Here is a 13,996-nt window from a genome sequence, read left to right on the forward strand (position 1 = left end):
CAGAGACTAGCCCCCCACCCCACCCTACCCTAAGAGCTTTCTTCTGGCCTCTCCTCTCTTCACCTCCTCACCAGGTGGGTGCTCACAGAGGACACAGCAGGTCCTGGATGAGAAGCTGCGGCCTCTCCTCCGAGCCTTTGGGGTCCATCTTGTCTTTATTAATCCCCTCAGAGGTGCTTCCTCCTCAGCCCCAAGTGCCCACCACCCGGCAGCCCGCGGGCTCGCCCGCAGTGGCTGACCAGGACGCTCTGACCCTCACCCTCCCACCTGCATCCCAGGGCCCTCATCTCCCATTTCAGCAATCCCTCACCCCACAGCCCTGGCTCTCCTTCCTTCCCGGCCCACATCCCCCAGGCTCTCCTCCCCTGCACCCACTGTGGGCTCAGGACAGGGACACCCAAGTCGAGCCAGGCATGGTGTAGATTTGGGGTGTGGAACACCTGGGGAGACCCCATTCAGAGCAAGTCTGAGGCCTATGCCCTACTCTGCCCTCAGGGCTCTAGTATCACTTCACTACCATCCCCTGTGCCCCAACTCAGAAGCCAGCAGCCCAGGGGCAAGACTAATCCCCCAGAGAGGCCTGGAGTCCTCACTTGTCACACATATGGCGCGTCACCTTGCCCCTACCCTGAGGGCCAGGGAATACACACACACACACACACACACACACGCACACACACACACACACACACACACAGCCACCAAGAGAGAAGAAGCCAAGCCCCAGAGAAGGGAAGAAGCTCTGCAAATCCCAGAGCAGCTGAGCCACCAGGGAGGAGCTGGGGTGGGGAGGGAAGACAGGAGGACAGGCGCGGGAACCTAGGCCCTCAGCACGGCCCCACAGGAGGAATTGGGGAGCAGGGTCTCCCTGTGGCAGGGACCAGGAGTGACAGTGGGGGGATGGCTGGGACCACAGAAAAGGCAGCGCCCCGGCCACAGCTCCTCCCCTCTAAGAGGCCTGGCTCCCACGCCTGGGGTCTCCCTCTGGACTCCGGCTCCACACTTCAGGGACCGAGCAAAACCCACGCAGCTCTGGCCTGTCCTGGTCACCGAGGCTGGCTCCTCAGGCCTCCTGCCCGGGCTTCCCCTCCCCCGGGGAGAGGAGGTGTTGACCACAGCGGCTCCCCAGCAGGGTCCTCCTCTCTCACCACACCCTCGCGCCTGGAGAGGCACATGCGGGGGGAAGGGGACACAACAAGCCAGCTGCATATCGCCCATCTCTCCAAAACTCTCACAGAAGTATCGGGCCAGAAGCAGGTGCAACCAGAAAATCCTATCAGCTGTCTGGGACCAGAGGCAAAAGAAATGCCCACAGACCAGCGACTGAGCCCAGGGGCTGGCTAAGGGCGGCCGGGGCAGGGGGGACAGGAACTCCTCGCCTGCCTCTGAGCCTGCTCTGTGCCACCCGGGCTGGGGTGGAGGGGGAAATGAGTCGTGATCTTTGTCCCCAGGGCCTTAGCCGTGTACAGAACCGCCCCTGTTCTGGCGTCCGTCCTTCCTCTGAGCACACCTTCTCCAGCACAGAGTCCAGACCTCACTCCGTATCCACCCCTACCACCGTGCAGTGGGGAGTCATGCCTGGCCCCACCCCCTGAGAGGCACTTAGCGTGAGATTCCAAACACAAGGACCTGGGGTGAGGTTCTTCTCCTGGGTTTGGGGCAGAAGCTCCATTCAATTAAAGGGAAAAGAGAATGGAGCCAGAGTCCAGAGACCTGGCTTCTTGTGTAGACTCCGTCTCAGTGTCTCTCTGGGCAACCCCTGGAATCTCTGGACCTCAGTTTCTTTATCCATAGAATGGGCTGTCATTCTCTCCCCCGCTCAAAGGGTTGGCTGGTACAAAAGAGCCAAGCAGGAACCTGAGTTCCCACCCCCACATGGGGACGTGGGGAGGAAAGCAGGGTTGCACTTCTGCTTTTCTGGTTTGGGGTTTCAGTTGGGTGCCCTTGGTTCTGGACTCTGTTCCCAGCCTCTTGGTGTCCATCTCCCGCGTGCTTGGTGTCTCATCTCTGCTTCTCACTCTACTGTCCTGGGAGAGCTCAACCAGCTTTATTAGCTTAACAACTTGCAACTGTGTCTCCAGGTTGAGAAATCCAGCTGCCCCCCTGCCCCCGCCCCAGGACGGCCTTGGTACACTGAAAAGATGCACACACCGAGTTCATCTTCATTCTCCTCCCCATCTCAGCATCACCTCTGCTGCTCAAGCAGAAACCTAGAATCACCCTTGATTCCTTGTATCACCTGCCTCGGAGCCCTGGCGATCCAGCCTGCGGAAACCTTTCAGAATTACCAGTCCCCAGGTAACACCAGGGTTAGAGGAGCATGGGAACATCACCACAGGGAAGCCAACATTCAGATCTGAAACAGACATTCTACAGGACAACTGGTCTGGTATCTTTTACAAGTCCGTGTCAGGGCAGAAGGAAAGGAAGGGGGTTGTCAAGGGAGATTTAAGAGACAACCGAATGCAATGAACGCATAGGATTGGATCCTGGTTTGAACCGGCTGTGAGAGACTTGTCTCAGGATAATGGGGGAAATTTGACTATGGCTTGGATCTTAGAGGATATTAAAGCATTAATGTTAATTTTGTTAGATATAATAATGGTATCATGGTGATAGAGAAAAAGATCATTTTTGATCATTTTTAAGAGGTGCGTGCTGAAGTTTTCAAGGGTGAAATATAATGAACTCTGGCATTTGTAACTTTTATAATTTTATTCTTGGCAAAAAAGATAGAACATGGAAAACGGTAACTGTTGAATCTAGCTAATAAGTATAATTATATTCACTTCAGTATTCTTTTTTCTTTTTTGTATGTTTGAAAAATTTCGTAATAGAAAGAAAAAAAACCCTCAGACTTTTTTTTTTTCTATTCTTCATCCTCAGTGCTACTACTTCACAAGGTATTCATTATTTCTTATCTGCAAACAGACCGGCCCTTCCAGCTCTCCCCTATTCCCAATCTGTCATAGACAAAGGAATTTCTCTCCCTTTAAGATACAGTTCTGGGGCCAGGGATTCTGAAATATAGCAGCTTAAACATGCCCTGCTTCTCTTCTTCTCCCAGCTGCTACCCTCTACTGCCCAAACCAAGTGGGAGCTGGTGCAGGTGAGTGGGCAGGACCTGGCTGGCACAGGTGAGAGGTCCTGAGACAGAGGCTGGGACCCGGGAGACCCTGGTGTAGACTGCCCCTGCCATGGGACTTCACCTAGGGTGAAGGCAGGGGGAGCCTTGTCCAGACCCCTTGCCCCCAGGAGCTGATGGGGAGCCAAGCAGGTGGGCTAAACACCCTCTGTCCTTAAGGCTGGGCCTGCCAAGGAGGCAGGGAGAATTCACACTGGCAGAGACCACCGCTGCTCTAGGGACCCCCCACCAAGCTCACCCCCAGCCCTGATGAGCAAAGACTCATAATAAACTCCACTCCTCTGATGGCCCAGGGGCTGGAGAGAGGTGGAACAAACAAAGCCACCAAACTGGCCACTGCTATCAGACCCCAGTACGACTGGGATGCAGGACACGCTAAAGACACCATCACAAATCATGGCAGGAAGGAGAACTTGTCAATAAAGGGGGATGGGACAACTGGAGGACCATCTGGAAAGAAAAGGTAATTAAAGGTGAGTCGACATCTCACTCTGTCCACTCAGACATACCCCCGAAGGATCAAAGATTCAGATGTTAAAAGTGAAGCCATAGGGCTTCCCTGGCGGCGCAGTGGTTGAGAGTCCGCCTGCCGATGCAGGGGACGCGGGTTCGTGCCCGGGTTCGGGAGGATCCCACATGCCGCGGAGCGGCTGGGCCCGTGAGCCATGGCCGCTGAGCCTGCGCGTCCGGAGCCTGTGCTCCGCAACGGGAGAGGCCACAGCAGCGAGAGGCCCGCGTACCGCAAAAAAAAAAAAAAAAGTGAAGCCATAACAACAATACTCAGAGAGGAAAATATAAGCAAAATTCTCTTTTAAAAAAAAGCCTTTGTGGGATTTCCCTGGAGGTCCAGTGGTTAAGACTCCGCACTTCCAATGCAGGGGGCGCGGGTTCGATCCCTGTTGGGGAACTAAGATCCCACATGCTGCGTAGTGCAGCCAAAGGTGTGTGTGTGTGTGGGGGGGGGGAAGCCTTAGTAACAAAGACTCTAAATATAAATGCCATAAAATAAGTGAGTTATACATTTGACTACATAAATGTATTTTAAGAAAACTTGTGTGGCCAAAAATTACCATTAGCAAAGTCAAAAGACAAACTTTGACAAGGGATTACAACTCATGTAATAGACAAGGGGTGATTTTCCCTACAGAAAGACCTCCTGGAAATCAACAAAGAAAAAGACCAATAATTCAACAGATAAATGAGGAAAGGATAGGAACAGGCCATTCACAGAGAAAGAGAAGCAAACAGTCCTCAAATATGTAAAAAGATGCTCATTCTCACTGGAAAGAGAAATGCAAATTCAAGCTCCCTTAAGATAATACATTTTCCTGTCAGATTGGCAGAAACCAAAATTTTGATGACACTCAGTCGGCAAGGCCGTGGAGAAATAGTCGTGCTCATTTGCATTGGTGGGAGAGCCAATTGGTATAAGCCCCACCCACAGCAATTTGGCAACATCTAACGAATACCTACTGTTTACCCTTCAACCCAGCAACTGTACTTCTGGGATTTATCCTCGATTTACCTGTACAGCTGTAAAAGATGATTTATTATAGTGTTGTTTGTAATAGCAAAAGATAGGACACAATCCAAGTGTCCATCAACAGTGGACTGGTTAAATGAATTATGATACCTCCCTACAATGGGAAACCATGTAGCTATAAGGAAGGATACTTTCTGTGTACAATCTCCAAGATACACTGTTAAATCAAAAAGGCAAAAAATAACAAGATATAGGACCCTGTGTCCTGCATACTATCTTTGTGTAAGAGAGACAGGAAACAGTCAAATATATATTGATACCAGTTTGTGTTTGTATAAAGAAACTCTGGAAGAATAGAAAAAGAATTAATAAAAGTGGTGACTTTTGAGCCAATGGAGAACAGGGCATGGAAACAACGGTGTGAGAATTATTGCTATATACTTTTTTTTTTTTTTGCCGTACGCGGGCCTCTCACTGCTGTGGCCTCTCCCGTTGCGGAGCACAGGCTCCGGACGCGCAGGCTCAGCGGCCATGGCTCACGGGCCCAGCCGCTCCACGACACGTGGGATCCTCCCGGACCGGGGCACGAACCCGTGTCCCCTGCATCGGCAGGCGGACTCTCAACCACTGCACCACCAGGGAAGCCCTGCTATATACTTTTTAATATTGCTTTTTTTTTAACCCATGTAAGTATACTACCTGGTTTAAGAAAACAAAAACAAAAAACACCTTGAGGCTATTCGAAAGATAGAGGGCTGGAAAATATAATTACAACATGAACAAAAAATAAAAACTCTTAAGGAGATTCAAGTAAGGCACAAAAGAAGGAAAAAAAGGACTATTTTAGAACTTAAAATATATTGTTGTACTACTAATTGAAGGAGAAGAGAGTCACTCTTGAGATTCAAATGTGTGGCCTGGGAGACCAAGCAGAAAAATACCTCAAACCTCAGAGCAAAAGCACATAGAGATGGAAGTAAAGAGGGAAAAGATAAGAAACTGGTGGGATCCAGCCAGGAGCGCTAACATGCAAAGGAAAGAAAAAGTAAAAGAAACAATAATCATGTAACAAAAAGATTCCCTAAGCTGGAAAAAGACCCAAGTCTACCGACTGACAGTGCTCTGAGAGCTCCAGATGGGCTGCTGAGAAAGAGTTCTCATCACACACATCCTCTACAACACACTGGATTAGGAACCCCAGGGAAAAGCAGAAGCCACTAATGATGAGCAAAGTGCAGCAGGACAACAGATTAACAGGGAGAGAAAAAGGGAATCGAGAGCAACCTGACTGAAGGGGAAAAGAAAACCACAAGGTAAACCAATAAATGTAAACTAAACTATTAGTGGGACTTCCCTGATGGTCCAGTGGTTAAGACTCCACGCTCCCAATGCAGGGGGTCCGGGTTTGATCTCCGGTCAGGGAACTAGATCCTGCATGCCGCAACAACTAAAGACACCACGCGGCAACGAAGATCCCCGCGTGCCGCAACTAAGACCTGGCGCAGCCAAATAAATAAATAAGTAACAAAATAAAATAAACCATTAGTAATAAAATCAAGGACAGTGTATCAATTGTTAAATGAAATGTGAACAGATTGAATTATCCCATTAAGAGACAGCTTGGGTTTTAAAAAAACAGTGATATGATATGTACAAGAAATACACTTAAAAAAATGATAATGGTTGAAAATAAAAGGATACTGAGAGACCAGCAAGTGCAAAAAATAAAATAAAATGAAATAAAAAGGAAGCATGGCCATATTAATAACAGAAAGGTGGAATTTCAGGTTTAAGCACTAAGCAGGATAAAAAGGGACATGGCAGAATGATAGAAAGGCACGATTTGTGAAGATGGGACGGTCAAAACCTGTATGCTCCCAATAGCATTATAGTTAAACAGAAAAAGCAAAAACTATTAAAAGTACAAGAAGAGGGCTTCCCTGGTGGTGAAGTGGTTAGGAATCCGCCTGCCAATGCAGGGGACACGGGTTCGAGCCCTGGTCCAGGAAGATCCCACATGCCGCGGAGCAACTCAGCCCGTGCGCCACAACTACTGAGCCTGCGCTCTAGAGCCCGCGAGCCACAACTACTGAGCCCGCGAGCCTAGAGCCTGTGCTCCGCAACAAAAGAAACCACCGCAATGAGAAACCTGCGCACCGCAGCGAAGAGTAGGCCCCGCTCACCGCAACTAGAGAAAGCCCGCGCGCAGCAACGAAGACCCAACACAGCCAAAAATAAATAAGTTTTTTTTAAAAAGTACAAGAATAAATTTACAGAGAGAATTTGAGTGGGAGATTTAATAAACCTCTATCAGAATCAGAACAAAAGACAAAAAAAGAAGCGTACAAAGGAAATGTATCTGAATAATATAATCAATAAACTTGATTCGATACATATGGACCCTTACATCCCTTAAACAGAAAATATATACAGTTTTTGTAGGTCTATGGAGAACTTTGAAAACTTAAAAAGGAATACTTTCCTGGTAAAATATGAAAAGGACAAAATTAACTAGAGAACCAGTGGGAAAATTGAAAAGACTAATTACCACTGATGAGAAGAAGAAAAAAAAATCTGTCACTGCAAAAGCACCAGGTCCAGAAGGTTCTGCAGGAGGCTGAACTGTAGAAACCGTTAGGATTCACCTCTGACATCCCCTCCCTGGACAGGAGGATTGTAGATTTCCCTTTCGCCTGAGAGATACCGGGAGGGGGGCTTCTCGGACGTGCCCCCCACAGCACCGTGCAGTGACATTCGCCACAAAATACTGTGTCATTTACTTGTCAATCTCTCCCCCTGGACAGTAAGCTACCTGAGGGCAGGGACCACCTCTGATTTTTCATTGTCTCCCAGAGCCTGGTAACATCACCTGCCATTTACTGAATCAAGGAACGTGGAAGTGGAAAAGTACAGCATAATCGTCAGCACACTGGGATGCCTGTAAAACTCCCCAACATGTAAGCCTAGGAAAGCAGAATGGATGGAGAGAAACCCAAATCCTAAATCATTAGATTGAAGTTCCCCCTCCCACCCCTTTATCCAAATATTTGCAATGGGGTTAAATTATTTTTGTAGGGAAACAGGCATTTACAAGTTCAGACAAGGCGAGGAGCACTGCAGTGTATAATGAGGAGTGAAGACGGCTGGCAGGGTCTGGAGGCAGGCCTCTTCTGGGCTTCCTCTCTCCGGCCCAAGTGGGCCCAGCCTCCAGGACAGACATGAAGCCTAGACATGGAGTCCTGGCCTACTCACCTTCATGCTCACGATGGACCTGCAGGCAGGGCAAGGAGAGGATGCAGGGCGGCACCATGGAGCCCAGAGCCTGGGCTGGACAAAGGGTCCTGCAGGCTTCATCTTGCCTAGGCAGTAGCTCTGGAAATCCCCTCAACACCACAATCCTTCCTCAATTTGGAAACAGTGTCCGAATTTTAGCAAGCACCCCTTCGTGGGACCCAGCGCTGGGAGCCCCATTTCCCTCAACACCAACCAACATCAACTGTCCCCTTGCTGATCCACTTAGATCCAGCTCCAAAGCTCCCCAACACTCTGCCGTGGAACCTTGACCACGTTCTGATCATCAGCTACCTCCGGCCATGACCATGGGCTCTCCCATGCCCAGGACCTGGCACTGACTGGCCATCGGGGCTGGCATTCAGTACCAACTGCCCGACCCCTCCCACTGTTGGACCGACAGCTCCAGGAAGGGCAGAGAAAATAGATACAGAGTGAGGCCAGCTGCTGGAGCCCAGGAAGGAAGTGGGGAGGCAGGTGGGCTTGCTGCGGGGTTGTCTCAGGAGACCTGGGGGCTGAAGGGAACCGGGTGAAATGAGGCCCAGGCTGGGGGAGCGGGGGAATCACCGAGTGACAACAGTCTGCAGGGTGGGAGGTTGCTCCTTTCTGCCTTGGGGGCAGTGGGCAGGGGGGGCTCTCAGTGGGCAGGAATGTGGGGTGAGGATGGAAGGGAGCTCCCCAAGAACCTGCTCTCTCACAAACCAGGTCATAGGTTGGGCAGTGGGGCTCCCGGGCCAGCCTGGGGCTGCAGGTGAGTCATGGGGAGGGTAAGTTCAGGCCAGGTGTCAAGAAAGCAGCTGGGCCACCCCAGGGCAGCTGCCCTTGCTGGGTCGGGGTGGGCTGAGGTGTTGGAAGGAGGGCGTATGGACAAGGGGACTCATTAGGTCCTTCGCTTGGCCTCGGCTCCCCTGTTCTTACCAGCCCCCCATTTTAGAAGGCCCCCTGGCTGGTCCCAAAGGGGGATCCAGGTGGGTCAGCCCAAGGCCAGTTCCCTTATCTCCATCACAGCTGCCTGGGGCTGCCCCTGGAGTCTGTCCCAGGGAGTGCGTGCCAGGGCTGGGATCCAGAGAGGAGAGTGGGGCACCTGGCAGCAGGGGTCACCGGGTGGGTTCTAGGGTACAGGGAAAGGCCGGGAGGGGAGTCGGGGAGAGAGTGGGAAAACCGCTGTGGCGCGCCCCTCCTCCCCCCAGGGTCCCAACTCCTTGGGAGGCGAAAGGTCACTCACGGTTCCTGGCAGAGGAGGAGGGAGCAACGAGGGCCCTGGGGTTCCTTCCAGTCCAGAACCCGCTCAGGTGCGGTGCCTCCTGGGCTGTTTGCATAAGCAGCTGCAGAGGCCAGGGCTGTAACGCCTTCCTCCCTGGGGCCAATGCCCCGGCAGCAGGGGCGGGCTCCAGTCCAGGTGGCCGGCCTGGGCCTTCCCACCTCTGAGTCAGCTTGGGGCAGCGATGGTGACCACACCCTGAAATCCCAGAGTCAGGACGGCCCATCGCCCAGGGGCGACCCCGCAGCAGCCACCGGGGAGGAGTCTCAGAGGCCCCTTCCTCACCGGGCCTCCCTGGGCCCTCAGGGCGCCTCCCGGCGGGTGTGCATGGCTGGCGGGGATACAGTCCTCCAGCTCACCTCCCGCCCGCCTCAGAAGGGTGTGCTTCTGCCCCCTCCTGGGGCATCTCATTCTCAAGGGGGGCGTTTGGAATCCCTGCCTCCTCCGTGCCCCCATGCCCACGGCTGGGCACATACGGAGCACACAGAAAAGTGAACACTTGGGAATCCCCTGGCGGTCCAGGGGTTAGGACTCGGCGCTTCCACTGCCGGGGCCCAGGTTCAATCCCTGGTCAGGGAACTAAGATCCCGCGAGCCACGCGGTGCCGCCAAAAAGTACCCCAAAGTGAGCCCTTGCTTGCCTTGGGCTTGTACTGTCCTTGCTGAGCACAGTGGCCAAGCCCGAAAGCCACCTGGCTGAGACTGGGCCTGGTAAGGGTGGGGTTTGGGGTCTGGAGGCCTGCAGCTGATCTGGAAGCAGCCACCCCCTGGCCGTGTGGCCTTCGGCCAGTCACTAAAGCTCTTTGAACCTCTGTTTGCACTCGGGACAAACGTGGGGGGGTACCCATGCCTGCTCCCGGGCTGCTGGGAGGATGAGTGTTTGAGAGCCCACAGGACCGTTAGCCCCTTTGGGACAGGGACCGTCATGTCTTACCATGCTTTGTGGCCCGGTGGCCAGCACACGCTAGACGCTCACTGTGTGCTTCCCCAGCCAAGTGAGTGGTTAATGACGAGGCTATGAAATGCCCCACGTGGTACAGGCTCCTCTCCTGTGGCGGGGACAGTCCCTGCCTCTGCCAATTGTCCTGCCCTCCTCGCCACCATCTCCCCCTGTCCAATGGCCCATCAAGTGGACACTGTTCCTACCCCGCCAATGACCCCATGTCACCTCCATGCACACATCCTTGCTCCTCCTCAGAGGAAGTAGGTCCCTTCCCCTCTGCTCTGGGTCCCTCCCTCACTCCTTTCTCCTGGGATCTCATCCCTTCAACGACCTCCGCACCATCCTCAGCCTCCCCCTCTTCCTGCCCCTTCACTGAGATTTGGGGGAGTCTCCACCCTAGATCTGCACCCGCATCTGACCACACGGGTCCCCCTCCCTGCTAAGCTTCTGAGAGTTGTCTACATGCTACCTGTGTCCTCACCCTCATTTCTCTGGCCCTTTGCTCTCTGCCTTCAGCAACCCCTTGACCCCTTGACCAGCTTCTGATAAGGTGGCCGCTGACCTTCTGGTGGCCACTACCGATAAATGTTCGATGGCCTTCATCTAACTTCCCTTTTCTCTGGACACTTCCCCTCGGTTTCTGGGTCAGCACTCTCCTGCTTTTTCTCTTTGTTCCCTGACTGTTCTTTCCCCTTATGATCCTCTCTCCTCCCTCTGTCAGTCACCCAAATGCAATAGCCCCAAGGCTGTTCAGGTGCTCCATTCCCCAAGTCCACATTCTCTCCACACCCATGGCTCCTCCATCACAGGCTGAAGGTCTCCTCCTGGATGGCAGCCCCAGCTATCCGACTGCCTACTGGACCAGGCAGGGCCAAAGTGGGCACCGCGTCTTTCCTCCACCCCTTCCTCCCCAGTTATCCCAGCTGTGAACAGCACCACTGTCTGCCCCAGAGTGCAGACTGGGAGACTGGAGCTCCTCCTGATTTCCCACCACCCCCCTCCCCGACCCATCAGCCACCAGGTCCCGCCAAGTCTACCTCCCAAATCTCCCATTATCACTGCGTGCCTGGGAGACCATGAAGGTCCTCGTCATTCTCCAAGGCCCAGCCACAGGGGTTTTTCCTCAATCCCCCTCCCTTCTCTGCTGAAAGCCTTCCAACAGCTGCAGGATAAAGTCCAAATTCCTGGCGAGAGCCCATGAGCCCCGGCTCGGCAAGACACCATCCACTCCCGACCCCAAGCCCCCATTCCTGAGCCCCAGCTGTAAGGCCCCAGAGGTGCCGCATCTTCCCGCACCTCCACCTCTGCCCATGCACCCCGAGTGTAGCTCCATTACAGGTGGCCTGTGTCAGGCACTGAAGTCCCCTCCTCCCAATCTCCCATCCCAGACAGCGAACCCCTCAGAGCTGGATCTGTGCCTCAGTCACCTTTAGATCCAAAGGCCCACCTGGTGCTTGGCAGGTGTTCAGTCAATTCACATGTAGTGAATGGAGGGGAAAGGTAGGACCTGCTTCTCCTGCATCCTCCAAGGAGAAAACAGGCAGGCTCACCTTTCAGGAAACTACTTCTTTAAATGCTATCTTGAACAACTGAGAGCAGGGTGGGATTTCCTTCCCAGGAGGGAACCATCTGCCCACCCCTGGAGTTTGTCAGGGATGGGGTTTCAAGGGAAGCCCACAGCTGACACTCGAATAAAGCACAGTCACAGGGAGTGTGGTATTATACCCATTACACAGGGGAGGAAACAGGACCAGAGATGCTAAGTGACTTGTTGAGGTCACACAGTGAATTAGGGCCAGAAGTGGGACTGGGCAGAGCCTCTCTGCCAAAACCCAGGTGTCTGGGAGACACCCCAGTTCCTCCCTGTACAAGCGCTACCCCCATCATCACCTGTGTCCACATACTCCTAATACACCACTGCAGCTGCCGCAGCTAGAGAAAGAAAGGGCAGTGACCCTGGCTCCTGGGGTGATTTCTCTTCTCAGGAGGTACCAGGATGCGGGGAGTGGGGTGGGGTGGTGGTGTCTCCTCTCCCTCTTTCTCCCATCTTGGTCCTGGGCTCATGGGTGGAGCCCCTTGGGCAGACCTGCAGAGCCCCGGTTCATGGTAAGGGGGCTGGCTCTCCTCGTCCCTCTTCAACACATTCGGCAAGGCTCTGGGCCAGGCCCTATGCCAGGTGCTGGGGTTCAGAGAGAAAGGCCAGTCCCCCACCTCAAGGATCGAGGAGTGCACCTCCAAGGGCCAGACAGACATTCCCACCATCACAAGGACAGAGAATGTGGAAAGGCCCCGGAGTGTGCCGCCGAGAGCCTGCTCAGTAAACGGAGGGGCGCCAGGGAAGGGGTGCTGGCATCCAGCCATGTATTCCAGAGGAGCTTGGCTGAAGGACTCGCCCCATCCCTGCTTCGCCCTCGCAACTCTCCCAGCTCCGGGTCTGGGTCCCGATCTCCTTTCCCACCCACCGCATGCTGTTCTCCGCTCTGGCCACCAGGGGGCGGGTTGGTCCTTGCAGAAACCTTAGCAAAGGTGGCGTGCACCCGGAGGAAAAGACACCCAGTGGGACCTCAGCCGGTCTTGGCTGACCGCCTACTACGTGCCAAGCACTTCCACACTTCACCTCGTTTAAGGCTCTCAACGCCTCGAATCCTTTGGTATTGTTCTGCATGTACACAAGAGGGCATCGTGGCCAGGGGAATGAAGCGGCTTGTCAGGAGCTGGCAGGTGACCCAGCAGAGTCAAATTCGAGTCTCTGCCTCAAATCCTGAACACTGCACCATAACGAGACCGGGCGGAGGGAAGACCCAGGAACTCACAGATGGGGACGGTGCCTCTTTCTTCCCAGACTCAGTCCCTGAACGTGGCAGGCATCAATATTTATTGTAATCATACTGGGTCCAAAGAAGGAAATCAGAGACTCACAAGCTTCAGGGGTCATCCATCCCCTACCCCCTTGATCTAAACACGAACTGAGACCCTGAGAGAGGAAGTGGATTGCCCATAATTACACAGCTGTCAGATGTGGCACATGTCAGAGGGGGCCTGTGCCCTCCACGCCCCCACCTCTCCCTGAAAAGTCCGTAAACTTGAAGAAGTCCAGGCCGCCGAAGTATTCTGAGGATGTAAGAGTTTTTAAAAGGTGCTCTTATTTTAAATGATATTTAAATAAAAATTTTAAATTTCCCAAATTTACATAACCGAATTCTGAGGCAAAAAGAACATCCTCGCGATAACTGGACTTCTTTCTGAAACAAAACCATCAAAATTACAAAAAAAAAAAAAAAAAAAGGAACTAAAATGTTGGAACCAGTCAAAAAAGGAAGGAAGCAGACCCCTGACTTTCACATCCATTATCTCCTCCGACGCCCAAGCTCATGTGAGAAAGGCGAGGCAGGTAGAGCCGGCGGCGGCAGGTCCACAGTCCCCTATTTCATTCTGGATACGTTTTGGAATGGTTCGGATTTTAGAAGGATAACCGGCGCACACACCTGCCACAGGTGACATAACTCTCCCTGCAAGGCTTGGGCAGCAGCCTGTAATCGGGTTTATTTGCACTTCTGCAGCAAAACTTGAATATTCACACTAAATGGGATAAATTAAGACCGTCCACGGCCGCACATGGTTCAAGTCAAAGTTTGCCATCAGCTGAGTTACAAAAACCCTTTGGGCTCCAGGGAGCTTTGACATTTGGGAATTGCAGCTAAGAGATCGTTAGTAAGCCTGTACCCCTCTCGTTTCGTAGTTGAGTAAAGTTAGGCTCGGCGTGAGCGGTCCAAAGCCGGCGGACACTGCTGCTCCGTGGAGCCCGATGCAAGACTGAGCGGGTCTCCTAGGGCCGCCACTCGCGGCGCGCGTAACTCCCGCCCGTCTGCCCGCT

The 13,996-nt window shown here is 53.1% G+C and overlaps 1 protein-coding gene across 1 annotated transcript in view; it reads right to left on the minus strand.

Moving 5' to 3' along the window:
* ARHGAP27 (Rho GTPase activating protein 27) overlaps positions 1 to 13,996 on the minus strand; it is a 30,127-nt gene that overhangs the window by 14,055 nt on the left and 2,076 nt on the right. The gene's annotated exons all lie outside the window — the stretch shown is intronic.

Source organism: Stenella coeruleoalba, assembly GCF_951394435.1.
Source record: "Stenella coeruleoalba genome assembly, chromosome: 19".
NCBI lineage: Eukaryota > Metazoa > Chordata > Mammalia > Artiodactyla > Delphinidae > Stenella > Stenella coeruleoalba.